Source organism: Dipodomys merriami, unplaced genomic scaffold, assembly GCF_024711535.1.
Source record: "Dipodomys merriami isolate MVZ:Mamm:240054 unplaced genomic scaffold, mDipMer1.0.p SCAF_2, whole genome shotgun sequence".
Classification (NCBI taxonomy): domain Eukaryota; kingdom Metazoa; phylum Chordata; class Mammalia; order Rodentia; family Heteromyidae; genus Dipodomys; species Dipodomys merriami.
The window spans coordinates 102,231,935-102,245,993 of record NW_027203381.1 but is presented as its reverse complement, the minus strand read 5'-3'; the positions used below and the strand labels follow the sequence as shown (position 1 = coordinate 102,245,993).

General features: G+C 35.4%; 1 protein-coding gene across 1 annotated transcript in view; it reads left to right on the top strand.

Moving 5' to 3' along the window:
- Window positions 1-14,059, top strand: part of Robo2 (roundabout guidance receptor 2) — a 1,450,478-nt gene that overhangs the window by 191,797 nt on the left and 1,244,622 nt on the right. The window lies entirely within an intron of this gene.

Sequence of the window (14,059 nt, the reverse complement as noted above, 5' to 3'; positions counted from 1 at the left end):
TCTCCACAGTCATTTATTTTTTATTTTGTTTTATTTTTTATCGTGAAAAAACCATACAGAGCAGTTACGATTACATGGGCAAGGAAATGAGTACATTTCTTAACAAGCATTGTTGCCTCCTCCTTTATTCCCCTTACCATCCCTTCCCATCTCCCCACCCCACCCCCAGCCAAAATTGTAAAGTTTCTTTTTTGACAAAACATCTTGTGTATCTCATTGTTGCAATAGGTCCACCTGTATCCCTATTTAAACAATATGATTTTTCCCTTCTCCTCCACAAATTATACCAACATCAAATACAGGGAAAACAGGGGTTATACCTGGGGGGAGGGACATACAAAGCAACAAAACAATCACCTTATAAATATGTTAGAAACAATCACAAGAAAGAAAAAAAACATTTCAATCCTTATCTTAGGGTTCATTTCGCCTAACATCAACTTATCTGACCGTTTCTGCTTGCAAATAAGGGAAACCATGGGACCTATATTTCTTTAGGCCTGGCTTACTTCACTTAATATAATTTTGTTCAAGTCTTTCCATTTCCTAACAAATGGGGCAATGTCATTCTTTCTAATGGAGGCATAGAATTTCATTGTGTACATATACCACATTTTCTTGATCCATTCATCTACTGAGGGGCGTCTGGGTTGGTTCCATGTCTTAGCTGTGGTAAATAATGCTGCAATAAACATAGTTGTGCTGGTAGCTTTTGTATGGTCTTGTTTGTGATCATTTGGGTAAATGCCCAAAAGTGGGATTGCTGGGTTATAGGGGAGTTCTATGTGGAGTCTTTTGAGGAACCTCCATACTACTTTCCAAAGTGGTTGAACAAGTTTACACCCCCACCAACAATGAAGTAAGGTTCCCTTCTGTCCACATCCCCTGCAGCATCTGTTGTTATTAGAGTTCTTGATTATAGCCATTCTAACTGGGCTAAGATGGTATCTCAATGTTGTTTTGAGTTGCATTTCTTTTATAGCTAGGGAGGTTGAGCATTTCTACATGTGTCTATTGTCCACCCTCCTTTCCTCTTCAGAGAAGTGTCTGTTTCAGTATTTGGCACACTTATTGGGCAGACCTCAAAGTAAAAGCAGACACTCTGAAAACATTACAGGACGCAATAGCAGAAACCCTAGGTCTCCTTGGCACAGGCCGAAATTTTCTTAATAGAGATCCAGAAAGATTGGACAAATGGTACTACATGAAATTGCAGAGCTTCTGCATGGCAAAGGACATAGCTAGCAAGATCGATAGAAAGCCCACAGATTGGGAGAAGATCTTCACTAGTCATACAATGGACAAGGGTCTCATATCTAAAATATACCTGGAACTCAAAAAATTAAATCCCCCAACAACAAATCCACAGTCATTTAGAATAACCAATAGCCCCAAACATTACATTAACAACACACATATAGGGGTTGGGAAGGTGGCTCAGTGGTAGAGCGCTTGCCTTCCATGCCTGAGGCCCTGGGTTCGATTCCTCAGCACCACATAAGCAAAAAGAAAAAAAGCTGGAAGTGGTGCTGTGGCTCAAGTGGAAGAGTGCTAGCCTTGAGCTAAAGAGCTGAGGGATAGTGCCCAGGCCCAGAGTTCAGGCCCCACGACTGGACCCCCCCAAAAAAAAAAGAAATAAAAATACACATAAAATTAACAAAAAGTTAGCCAGAATACTTATTTTTAAAAAAGAAAATAAGCTAGTTCTTAATAGGAATGTCAATAGAACAAACAGATTCCAACCTGGAATCACCCAAATATTTGGATATTCTGACAAGAATGTGTAGTCACGTTTTGTGAAGGAAAAACCATTTTTGAACCAATTGAAGAAAGACAGAACTTCTAACATTTTTTTTAAAACACTCGGACGGGGTCTGAGGAAAGGTAAATGTGCTGCTTGCCCATTCCCCAGCCTCCCTTAGCCTGGGAGACAGATGCAGCAGGGAGTCAAGTCAAGCAGGAACTCCTTTATTACCACACAGCAAGCACTTTTTAAAGCAAAAGTGTCATGGAAGGGGAGGAAAATGAACCAACCAATCACTATAGAGGTCACCCTATCATGCTCTTAAGCAACCAACCAATCACTGTAGAGGTCACCCTATCATGCTCTTCAGCATTCTATACTTTTCCTGCTGCCTGTGAGCTGTTCAAGCACTGAAGTCACTTCACCTGGTTGTGGTATCCAGTCAGATTTTAACATAAACAACTGGGGCTCTGCCCACTCAACTCCCTCTCAGTGCCATCTTTGCTGCCCATGTGCTCTACAATCTGGAAATTAGAATTTTTTACACAAATGAATTCAAGAGTAAAAATAAATAAATAAATAAGCAAAAGAAAGGTCAGTGTATCATGGAAACATATCAAAAGAATATCAAAAACCAATACAGGACTGCTGTACCTTAGTGAAATAAATTATATGATATGTGAGACTAGACCATTCTGTTTCTGACCCAAATATGTAAAATTCATCAAAGATAATCACATCATCTAGTGGAAAGGTGAAAGACATTACAGTAAGGAATATGTGCATTTCATTTCAAGAATAACTAGCTTTGAGACTGAGAAACTACCAAATTATTTCAATCTAAGTCTTTTCTTCATTATCATATCATAAGCTGTCAAGAGGATTAAAAGGAATATTATATGTTATAATACATATGTATAATATATACATAAAATCCAAAGAACTGTAACAAACATGAATAATCTAATTATTACCTCTTCTAAGTTTTAGTTCCATCATATTCTTGAACTATGTTTGGAAAAACTTAGGCCCTAGTCTAGACATGTATTATAATAGCAATAATAAAAGAAACAATATTGAGGGGATGAATGTAGCTGAGAGATATATGGAAGAGAATTATAAAAGGTGTGATATTGATCAAAATGCATCATACTCTTACTGATACGTTGAACTGAATGCCTTTCTTACAGCTACTTAACAATAATAAAATAAAATAAATAGAAATAAAATAAAAATTTTCCTTATGCTGAAAACAAACAACCAAAAAGCAGTAGAGACAGCTTGACAAATTTGGCCAGAAAGATTTTGTACACCAACTCTGTAATGAGGCAAACAGAAAGCTACAATCCCAAATCATACCTCTATGTTCTATTGACTTATTCAATCTGAATATTTTACCTAGAAAAATCAAAAGAACAAACTCATGAAATAAGTCTATATCCATTTGAAAACATCAGCTCTGAGTATTATTTTCCAAAAGCACATGCTAACACCATTGACTTATATCAGAAATTAAGTGAAAGAAAGCAGCACTTTCTTCACATGAATTAGTGAATTCTAATGAACAAGGGAGAAAAGGAAAATATATATTATCCCTCTTTTGAGGTGTAGACTTCTGTCATAGAAAACTCAAAGTATAGGATGTGTTGACATGCAGAGCTATCACTCAGAGTATGTCAACTCTTCTACTTTGTTCATTGTAACTGGCTTTGACTTATATTGATTTTCTTGCAAATTGCCAAAAATGCTTTCTAGAAAAAATAAAAACCATGTGTATTTGTGACACCTATTTTGTATTTGTATTTTATATGCTTTAAATTATTTTCTTTGGGCCTGGCTTGCTTGGTTTCCCTCATTTGTAATAACTAGAATATGTGTGTGATATCCTTACCTGGGGATCACAATAACCCAATCCCTAAGTGCATAGGACCATATATAATGAAACATATCAAAATGAACTCCGAGAATTGGAAACAACATGTTCTTATTATGTCCTGTTTGCAGTTATTCCTATCTTTTTCTTTTCTGTTTTAGTTTTCTGTACTCTTTGTCTTGTATATAAGCTTACTGATCTGTGGAAGGGAAAGCAAATCACAGAAACAGCAGGATAAAAGTTGAACTAATAATACAACAATGATATTCACTAAACACTATGTTGGAAATAAACTTTACAACTTGAGGGGAAGAGGTGTTGGGAGTGGTAAGCGGGAGAAAATTATAGAGGGGCTAACAGTGTTTAAAAATATATGCTCATTACCTTACTTATGTAACTGTAACCCCCTTGTTCATCACCTTTACAATATATTTTACAAAATAAATTATTCTCTCTTCCTATCACATTCCCAAATGTTAAATTCTGTAAGTCAGTAACCCAGCTATATAGCTTTATCAGCACCTTCTTTTGTGGCCATCATCACTCTCTTTTTTGTGCATAAAAGCTGAGCAAACTGCATCATAGTTTTGCGTGTATGTGCTGGTGCTGGGACTTTAACTTGGGGCTTGTGCACTGTCCTTTAATTTTTATGTTTAATGCTATCTCTACCACTTTAGCTATAGCTTCACTTTTGGCTTGTGAGTGGTTAATTGGACATAGAAGACTCACGATCTTTCCTGCTGGGGTAATTTTGAACAGTAATCCTCAGATCTCAGCCACGTGATTAGCCAGGAATATAGGTATGATGTACAAGACTGTATCATTTTTAAAAAATTAAATTGGTGTGTTTCAAGAACAGAGACAAATACATCTATATTATCTTTTATAAGCATTTTATGAAGTATTATGCATCAGAAATTGTAAAAATATGTATTTTTACACAATGACAGAGTTTATTTATTTTCAGCTATGTTGGGGTTTGCATTCAGAGTCTCATGCTTGTGCAATGCCACTTATAGCCATAACTCTTTTTTTTAATTTTATTTTATTGTAAAGATGCTGTACAGAGGTTGTATAGTTAAAGTTACATGAGTAAGGCAATGAGTACATTACTTGTCGATCATTATTACCCCTTCTCTTGTTGTCCCACTATCCCTTCCCTCCCCCAACTCCTACACTCCTCCCCATTCCAAAGTTGTTGAATTCATTTCCAGTATACTGTCCTATGAGTATCATTGTTGCAATGGGTCATCCTGAGTCCTTGTTTCAGCGTTGTGTTATTCCCCTTCCCCATCCCAGATTAGACTAATGTATATAAAAGATGCAGGGTACCAAAATCAGGTACATATACCATAGGGGGAAGAACAAACAAAGGAAAAAAATCACATGGTACATTTAAAACAAAGAGACCTTTTGTGGCCATATCTTGGGGTTTGTTTCACTTTGCATCATCTTCTATGGACATAGGTACATATCTTTTGAGCTTTACAGCACATCTGAGAAAATTATCCTATATGTATACTAATTATTGCAGATAAGGGAAACGATGAGACCTAAATTTCTTTGGAACTAGCTTACTTCATTTGATATGATTTTTTCAACTCTTTTGATTTCCTAACATATATATATATATATATATATATATATATACATATATAACAAATTTTCTTGATCCATTCATCTATTTAAGGGCATCTGGGTTGGTTCCATATCTTAGCTATGGTGAATAATGCTGTGATAAACATAATTATAGCTGGGCACCGGTGGCTCATGCCTGTAATCCTCAGGGGGCTGAGATCTGAGGACCATGGGTCAAAGCTAGTCCAGGCAAGAAACTCCATGAGATCCATTTCCAATAAACCACTCAGAAAACTAGAAGTGGTTCTGTGGCTCAAGTGGTAGAGCACTCACCTTGAGCTGAATTGCTGAGGGACAGTGCCCAGGCCCAGAGTTCAAGCCCCAGGACCCACCAAAATGAAAACAAACAAAAACACACACACAAAAAAAACATAGTTGTGCTAATAGCTTTAGTATGGCCTTGTTTGTTTTCATTTAGGTAAATGCTTAAAAGTGGGATTGCTGGGTCATAGGGGAGCTCTATGTGGAGTCTTTTGAGGAACCTCCTCCATACTGCTTTCCAGAGTGGCTGAACAAGTTTACACTCCCACCAACAATACAGAAGGGTTCCCTTTTGGTCACATCCTCTCCAACACCTGTTGTTATTAGGTTGCTTGATCATAGAAATTCTAACTGGGCTGAGGTGGAATCTCAATGTTGTTTTGATTTGCATTTCTTTTATGGCCAGAGAAGCTGAGCATTTCTTCATGTGTCTATTGGCCATTCTTATTTCCTCTTCAGAGAAGTCTCTCTTTAAGTCTTTATCCCACTTTATAGCCATAACTCTGTCTCAAAGAATGATGCACTTTGGTGTCGGTTTAAATCTCTTATAAATATGGGGATTAATGGGAGGGGGCAGAAAATGATGGAAATAATTAGATTACTTTGAGTTCTAAGGGCTTGTTGCTTGCTTGCTTTGGGTGGTTTTTGTTTGTTTTTGATTGTTTTGCTGTCAATTTACAATTACTTGTTCTCTAACAAGGTTAATCATTAAACATCATTCAGTGTTAGCCAAAACTTAACAAAAAATGAACCTGTTTAATATTACTTTTTTAATCTTTGTAGCTGCTATGTAATATGTGCATATTATTCTTATTGTAGCAAACAGCAATCAGGAATGATTTCTGGGTAAATTCATATAGCCAGCCAGAGATTAAAGTCAGCATCTCTGATTTGAAAAGCGTATTTCCTGCTTTATTACTGTCCTATGTCTATTTTAGTTTATGTCTATAGTCCTAAAATATTTTAGAAAATAAGAAAAATCATTTTTCTCAAATAAATTCTAGGTAAAATAGCCCTAATGTATATTTCTAGTTGTTCTCACTAATGTGTACCCTGGGTATTGTATATATGCTTATCTGAACTACGAATTGGAAGGGGAACAACAAAATGGTGAGACAAAGGACAAGGGGGAACCTATGCAACAGTGATACTCACAAGATATTATGTTGGAAATGATCTATACAACTTGGCAGAGGGGACTAGAGGAGAGGGAAAGAGGGAGAAAAATGAGGGAGGGGGTAACAAGTTAAACAAGAAATGTAATCACTACCTTACTGAGGTAACTGTAACCCCTCTTTATATTACCTCGAAATTAAAATTTAAAAAAAATTAAGACTAATGCCCAAAACATATTTCAGGTGCCTTGACTATTTTTATAAATAATATATAAAAACATGATCTTTCACTACATAGAAAGAAATACTATTAGGATTTGGAAAGAGATGGCAAGATACATGTTTAAGTGGGCAGAATAACCATTTGAAGAAAACTTTCATTATCTGGGTAAAATAAGGCAATTCAAGCTATTTTTTGCTCTTCAAAGAGCAATGTTCCCTTTTCATGAAAAAATTGGACCTAATTCTACCTGTTCAAACTTATACAGACTTGGAACAATTCTATCCTAGACTAGTGCTGGAGTGCTTTGCTAAGCAAAGTTAATGCTTTGGATTACATTTTATAAATATCTTGCTTATGAATATGATAATTAGAAAATACAAGTCTTCTTCCCCCTGCTGGGTCATCTGGTGAGACTGTAATATATTTGGCATTGTTTTATAATGTTCCTTCCTATTTATATTTTGGGCTTATCACCTTGTTCACCTAGCTGACTAAGGAGATGCTCTATTTTATTTACTAATTGTAATGCCCTCCCTTCCAAAGTCAGGCTACTTTGATACCTTTCCTGGCAGCTGCAAGAGAAGACAGACAAGATGAAGCTTTTCTACTGTCAGACACTGACAGAGCAGAGAAATATAGACAGATGGATAACAGATAGTGGGGTACTAAGTACCCTACAATTTATTGAGGCAAATAGAGGAGAGTTGAGTGGCAAATTACCTACACTGCTCACAAACCAGCAGGCAGCCCTGTTTGCCAGCTATCCAAATTGTTTCTGGGTAATTTGGCACATTTCTACTTTGTTGTGCCGTATCTAAACGTATGACTTTGAGTTTTGAAAGTTCCCTGTTGTGAAAGATGTTCTCAAATAGTAGCAATATTTGGAATGTGATGCTTGGGAAAATACATATACCTTTATTTTTTTTCACCCTGGATCAGATTTAGATGAAAATCAAATAGCAATGCTATAGGCTAGTGACTTACAAATTAATGTTTCACTGCAATAGTTTTACAGTATACTCAGAGGGAAAGAACTAAGAAACTGGTAAGGAAATCCATAGTTTAAATTAATGTAGGAAAAACAATGTTGAACAGGTGTTTACACTAAAGAATTTTGGAGAGCTCATTATGCATTACTGTTCTTCATGCAAATCTTATAAAATAACTATGGAAGTTATTTTTCTCAGCATATTGTTAGTTTTGTCAGAAGTTGCGGTCTCTTTGGAATTAATGTCTTAAGCAATAAATGGCTCTGCCTGTTTAATAATTTATGCATAATTATGTATATATGTTAATATGTATGTACATATATTAAAATATATACATATGTATGTGAATATATATGGCACATGTTCTTCAGAGCTTTGGTGATCATCATATTGTAAACTTTCACTCAAAGGATATTTTAAATTAGATACTTATTATTATTACCATTTGTAGGATAAGTATTTGAAAACAAATCTTTCCTAACATAGAGCAGTATATTCATAACTAAGGGAACATATTTAGTGGCCTGCTTTCAAGAAATATAATTAGCACTGGGGATGTAACATTGCATGACACAGATGTGATCATTAGTTTCATGGGACCACTAGTCTTTTATACTTTAGCTTCAAAACTCTTGCCATTTAAAAACGCTTTTTCAAGTACAGCAATTGTCTTTTCTGTCTACTGTCTCAAACCTACTTCTTCTCAAGTTTTCCATATTTCAACAATTGACATCTTCATTAATTCAGGAAACTTAAATAACCTTGACATTTCCATCCTCCTCGCACAGTCAGTCAATCAAAGTCTTACCAGTTCCAAATCCTACCCATCATTCCATTTCAGATGATTTTTCACTCATCACTACCTCTGTGTGAGCATAGTATCACTTTTGTTGGGAAGGTTTTTGTTGTTTGTGGATGTGTGCATGCAGTAATCTTCTTGTACTCCCATCCACTTTCCCAGTGGTAGAAGGTTGTATTGTTTGGGAATTTTCTTCTTTGTCTAAAGAGAAAATTAGTCTTTTTATAGTGTTCAGATGAAAATTATTTTTCTCAGTATTAGAATAACAAAACATTTGATTGGCTTAGTTCTTCCTATGTTTATACTAGCATACAATCTTGATGGTTTGTGTTATATAAAACTCATTTCTGACAACTTGGTAAATACAAGTCTGCTTACTAAATTATAAAGGACTTGATAACAGTAACCAGGTTTATTTGCTGACAATTGTAGAACTTGTACTTGGTGCACCGATAGAAATGTATAGAAGTCATTTAGTCATTTCATCCATTACTAGGATCCTGAAGAATGGAAAGTCCATATTGTTCTTGTTGATCTGTACCTTTAGCTATACACTACAATTGATTTCTCCCCTTCAAGATTTAAATCAAATGTTTTTTTTCCTCTACTAAATTCTTTTGTTATTAACTGTCCCAACAGGTCCATCACTAATCAATTAACATGTTGTTTTCTCTCCAGGGAATAATAATTCCTCCACCCATTCACAATGGGAATGTTCCTTGAAGCAAATACCTTTCAGTGTCCTGTTTTGTAAAGAAAACTTTCATAAAGAACTTTCTATTCTCTATAGATATAGACAGGAATCTATGTTCCTGATACATAGATCCAATTGTCTAATTTACTGTTACCAATTGAAAGAGGTTTAAAATTGCCAAAGTGAGGTCCTTTCTTACTGTACATTTATGATATCAAATCCATAACAATTCAATGACACTCCTTACCATTCCCCAGGCAGAAATTTCAGCATTATCATTGAATTCTCAATTTCTCCTTCCGTCCTTCTGCTCTCTCCAGTAAACCAGTTAGCACTCTGTTGTCCAATCTTTTAACCTATTGTTCATCCTCTACCCATTATGTGCAGGCTGCTGCCATTTCTTTTCATTTTGTTTTAGTTAGTCAGATTTTCATTGCTGAAACAAAATGCTTGAGAGAAATCCTATTAGAAAAGAAAGGACATTGTTGGACTCATACTTTCAGAGAAGGTCAGCTGGCTACATTTTCTTTGGTCCTCCAGCAAGTAAGAATATCGTGTTTGGGAATGTGTGGCAGAGTAATCTGCTTCTCTTGGCAGCCAGTGAGGAAAGAAAGTGAGGATGGAATGTTAAGGTCTCATTATACCCTTCAAGGCACACCTCTTGTGACCTACGTCCTCCAGCTGGGCCCACCTTCTAAAGTTAGCACCTTCCAACAGAGCCAGTGGGTAAGTGTTTGACAAGAAATGTACTCATTACCAGTTATTGCAAATAAGGGAAACCATGGGACCTATGTTTCTTTGGTCCTGGCTTACTTCAATTAATATAATTTTTTTCCAAGTCTTTCCATTTCCTAACAAATGGGGCAATGTCATTCTTTCTGATGGAGGCATAGAATTCCATTGTGTATATATTCCACATTTTCTTGATCCATTCATCTACTGAGGGGCATCTGGGTTGGTTCCATATCTTAGCTATGGTAAATAATGCTGCAATAAACATAGTTGTGCTGGTAGCTTTAGTTTAATATGGTCTTGTTTGTGATCATTTGGGTAAATGCCCAAACGTGGGATTGCTGGGTCATAGGGGAGCTCTATGTGGAGTTTTTTGAGGAACCTCCATACTACTTTCCAAAGTGGTTGAACAAGTTTACACTCCCACCAACAATGCAGTAGGGTTCCCTTCTGTCCACATCCCCTGCAGCATCTGTTGTTATTAGAATTCTTGATTATAGCCATTCTAACTGGGGCGTGAAAACGAATGAACTTTACAACTTGGGGGTTGGGTGGGAGGAGGGCTGGGAAGGGATGGGAAGGGGAAACAAAGGAGGAGGCTACAATGCTTGATAGGAAATGTATTCATTACCTTGCTCATATATTTGTAACCCCTCTGTACGGTATTTTCACAATTAAAAAAAAGAAAAGAAAAAAAAAGAAAGAAATGTATTCATTACCTTACTCATAAACTGTAATCCCTCTGTACAGTAACTTTACAAAAATTTAAATAAATGAATGAATGAATGAAGAGTCTTAACTAATGAAAAAATGTGAGTCTTTGAGGACATTGTAGATCTAAACTCTGATATTATGTGTCTTCACAAAAAATTTTTATGTCTTCAGATTAAATTAATCACACAATTCATTTGCTCTGGAAACTTACAGTGATTTTTATATAACACAAAGTGAAAAAATGAAAAGTACATTACTGGTCCAGAAAGCTCTGCATTCTTTGTTATATTACAGACACATGAACTTTTTCTTGAGCCACCACCATCACATTCTGCCTCATGGAATCCCTTTTAGTTCCAGCCCAGGACAACATTTTTCAGCCTTTGCTCCTTACAGCTCCTTCTGTCCTGAATGAGCTGTGCTTACATCCTAGTGATTAGCAACTTCATTGCCTTTGGGGCTTAAATGTTAGTCTTTCTGGGTGATTCTGAGAATACTTTGTGAACTATTCTTTTCAAGATACAGTGCTATTTGCTTTCATTAATAGTATCACAATTGTAGTTATTTCTGATGCCACTTTTAATCACCCAGATTCACTGATGAAAATGTAAAACTCCTAGTTGTAGAACCAGGATCTGTTTTATCTGTGAGACTAAAGAGAAAATTTGACTTCTAACTGACATTCAATAACTAATAGTTGGCTGCATTAAAGGTAGACCTTGAATATTGACTTAGGACCCTAAGAACTCTGTGGTCAACACTGCCATAAATATGTGGTATAAGGGGTGAGGAAACATTTCCTTTAAAAATGGGCCATTTGGGTGTTTATAACAACATTATGAAACATACTTGTCAATACAGATATTGATAAGAAGCATACAATAAGCATGGCTATCTTTCCTGTTAGGTATCAAATCATTTTGAAGAGATTATATGGCCCCAAATTAAGCATGGTTCCTTACCCCAAAACATGTCAATATATCATAAAGACATAATGTACAAGAAGCAAAACTGCCTATATGCATACCAGAAAGTGTGTGTGTTCATGTAAATAAAATTTGAGTTTTTACTATTAAATAGAATTTGTAGTAATTGAAATAGAATGTGATATATCGATGTTACTGAAGACAATGCAAAAATTAGAGCACTAGGGATATTTATTTATTTATTTTTATTTTTTTCTGTCTGTTGTAGGGCTTGAACTCAGAGCCTGAGCATTGTCTCTGAACTTTTTTGTGCTCAAGGCTAGTACTCTACCACTTAAGCCACAGTGTCACTTCTGGTTTTTGAGTGGCTATTTGGAGATAAGGACTTTTCTGCCTGACCAACTTTGAACCATGATCCTCAGATCTCAGATTCCTGAGTAGCTAGGTTTAAAGGTGTGAGCTCCTAGCATCTAGCTAGGAGGGCTATTTAAACCAAGAAAAGAAAGTATAGGTTACGTTTTGTAAGAAAAGATGTTTGTGTGCTAGATTATTTTTAATTGTTCTCAATTATGAATGCATAACATATAACAATATATATTTTTCCAGAACACTTAAAGAAAATTTAAATAACTCAAGCCAGTCAATTTTGCTAGCATTTATAAAACATGATAATTGAGAGTTCTATAAATCCTGAACAACTTTCCTGGCTTAAATGTAAAATAAGGATCTGAAAGATATGGAAATTAGTGTGCATTTCTGAAGATGTGATTCTTCATGTATTATGTTATTTACATGTAGGAAATTTTCTAAATCTTTTTTTATTATGAAAATACTGTACAAAGGGGTTACAATTACATGAGCAAGGTAATGAGTACATTTCTTATCAAGCATTGTTACCTCCTCCTTTGTTCCCCTAGCATCCCTTCCCATTCCTCTCCCACAGCCCCGACCCCCAACACCAAATTTGTAAAGTTCGTTTTTCGACATAACGTCTTATACATCTCATTGTTGCAATGGGTCCACCTGTATCCCTATTTTTTAGGCTTCAAATAAAATATTGCAACTACTTTTCTTTCAGGTAATCATGAAGGTTCTGTTGTACTATTTAGAAAAGGTTAAAAATTTCCATTCTCTCTTTAGCAGTAATTTCCTCATTCTCTAGCTTGCTTTTAACCTCTGTGCCGTTTTGACACAGAGATTAAAAATATCTGGCTCCAATCATAAAATGTTTGACCTTTTACATCCTAAAAAGAAAAGGATATAGCAAGAGATGATATCATCTGTAGGGGAAGGTATATTCAACCCCATAAAAATCTCTACATGTCACATTTTTATTATGTAGCTTTATTCTCTGAACATTCTCCCCTCTGTGTATTTGTGTCACAGAGATGTTTGATTCAATTTTATGGATTTGTGTTTCTCTTCTTATTTCTATCAGGAAGCATTTATATGAAACAAGGATTACAAGTGACTTTTCCAATTTAGTACATGAGAACTGGGGCATGTATAGCATGCTTAATTGAAATGAAGAAAGATCAGGAATATTAAAGAGGGAGATAATTGAGTTATAGTATCCTAGATCCTGAATTAATATATTTTCAATGAAAACAGTGCAATCAAAGTTCTTGTGAATTGTTGCTGTCTTATAACCAGTTAATCATGGCCCTTTGCTAATCACGTGGCTTTTTTGCAATTATGTATTTAGTCAGTTATTATAAGTATAATGTTCTTTGCAGCAACCTCCATATACACAAATATTTTAATTTTGACCCAGAAAAATAAAATGCATTCTTCTCTATATTTCCTTCTCAGACAGGATAAAGCAAAGTATTGGTTTAAACTTATTATGTTCTAGAGTGTTGCTCTGAATCCAGAAAATGACAAGGTGAGACACTTGAGAATTGGCTCAGGTAGGGATTAGGTTTTATTGCCCAGTTTAGTGATTATAACTTCTAACTCTGCTAAAATATCGATTAACCTCTGAGTCCTTTCAGTAAGCCTGCTAAATCTCTATAGGTGCAAATATCCTATAAACTGACAATTCCTTATGGACTATATTGAATTACATTGTGCTTTCTCACTCTTAAGCTCTGCTTATCACTTATTGTCAACCTATGGCTTTTGAGTGAATATAGTAACCCCAAATGTAAGGACTCTCAAATAGGGATTCGAAATTAATAAACTTCTTTTGACTGTGTTTAATTTCTTTTGGAGATAGCATATATCTCCCAGAATGATTTTAGCTTTTCAATGGACTGAGAATTAATCAGGTTTTCTATTTTCAATAAGACATAAAGCATGAGCTAGTTATTATCATTTGAAACAGTTTTCACCTGTTCCTGGTATCTATT